The following is a 1,512-nucleotide window of genomic DNA, read 5'->3' as shown; positions in this document are numbered from 1 at the left end:
CAGCAGGATAATGCCATTCCTCACCTCAGCTATCCACTTTCCAGACTGGAGCCTTAAGCTGCAGCAGCCTGAAAACCAAATAATTTCTTTACCACATTAAAAAATATCTCCTTTCCCTGCATGTAATTATTTCTGTAAATCCCTCAGATGGCTTTAAAGCTTCACGGTGCCAGGATGGATAATGGGATTTTTGGGACAAAAGAAAGGCAAATCCATGAATTAACTCCCATATTGTGTTACCAGCCTGTTCTGAACCCAAACACGTCAAAACCCACCCAGAAAAAGGACTTTTGTAGCTACTCTCAGACCCCTATTCCTCACCCAGACAAAATTCCTCTCTATTTCAGTGGATTAATCTTCAAAACTCACGGCAGGATCTGTCTGGGCACATCACTTTTCTGCTTAATTTTTCCTTCCTTCCTTTCCTAAGTTATTATGGAGTCAAAGAAATATAAAGAAAAAAAAACCCCAATGAAAAGTCTGTTGCGTTTTCCTCTCCGTGCTCAGGAAATAAATTCATTACAAGGATCTGAGTTCTTTCCTCCTTTTTTTAGTTGGCTAAAGATCCTTAAATACCGTATTACCTGCCCACTGAAAGCTGCAGGACTCGCCAAGGTCTCACATCCTCACATTCTGCAGCTGGACAACGTCAAAACCTTCTTGTGCAACCGAGTAGGTGGATTTGGGTGGATTTGGGATCGTTCCCTGCCCCGTTTTTGTTTTGTTTCCCTTCAATGCCCAGAAACGCCGGGTAGAGAAACAGCTCTGCTGCCAAAAAAACAGGTCCAGGCACCCGTGTCCTGTTTTTCAGGGACAACCTTGTCCATTAGTCACAAACCCCATCGGCTGCCACCTCCCAGCCCTGGGTTCCCGTCCCAGTTTCCCTCACAGATGTGGGTTTTGGGGCTGGAGCAGCCACATTCCCAAAGCACCTCCGAGGATTGGGGTGTTACCAGGGAGAGTCAAACTTCTGGACCTCCCCGTGAGCCTTCTGTGCCAAAAACGGGGCTCAGGATCTGGAAAAAGTCTGTCCATAATTTCCTCATGAGGAGAAGTAGAGGGGCAGGCGTTGGTCTCTTCTCTCTCCGGCTGTAGGACCCGAGGGAAAGGCTGGAGATGTGTCAAAGGGGGGTTAGGGTGGATTTTAGGAAAAGGTTCTTCCCCCAGAGGGTGTTTGGGCACTGGAGCAGCTCCCCAGGGAATGGTGACATTCCCAAGGCTGCCAGAGCTCCAGGAGTGTTTGGACAATGCCCCCAGGGATGCCCAGGGTGGGATTGTTGGGGTGTCCTGGGCAGGGCTGGGGGTTGGACTGATGATCACATGGAGGAGTCACATTCCATAAAACTGCACAAGCCCTAAAACTGCCGGGATTGGATTTGATATTTGAGTATTTGCTGACACTCCTCAAAGGCTGCACGAGCTCAGTGCTTAGGAGTTCGTTTGTGGAATGGTTTGGGTGGGAAGGGACCTTAAAAATCATCTCATCCCACCCCCTGCCATGGGACGGGGCGC

The 1,512-nt window shown here is 48.7% G+C and overlaps 1 protein-coding gene across 2 annotated transcripts in view; it reads right to left on the bottom strand.

The window, feature by feature from the left end:
- FBXO16 (F-box protein 16) overlaps positions 1-1,171 on the bottom strand; it is a 30,599-nt gene extending 29,428 nt beyond the window's left edge. Inside the window, exon 1 of one of the 2 annotated variants that reach the window (XM_017730866.1) lies at positions 585-1,171. The gene's annotated coding sequence lies outside the window, so the exon portion shown is untranslated. The remainder of the gene's footprint in view (positions 1-584) is intronic. The other variant, XM_008631045.2, reaches the window with a different exon arrangement.
- Positions 1,172-1,512: the final 341 nt, after the last annotated feature.

This window comes from Corvus brachyrhynchos, unplaced genomic scaffold (assembly GCF_000691975.1).
Source record: "Corvus brachyrhynchos isolate BGI_N302 unplaced genomic scaffold, ASM69197v1 scaffold203, whole genome shotgun sequence".
Classification (NCBI taxonomy): domain Eukaryota; kingdom Metazoa; phylum Chordata; class Aves; order Passeriformes; family Corvidae; genus Corvus; species Corvus brachyrhynchos.
This window is presented reverse-complemented; position numbering and strand designations above follow the sequence as displayed.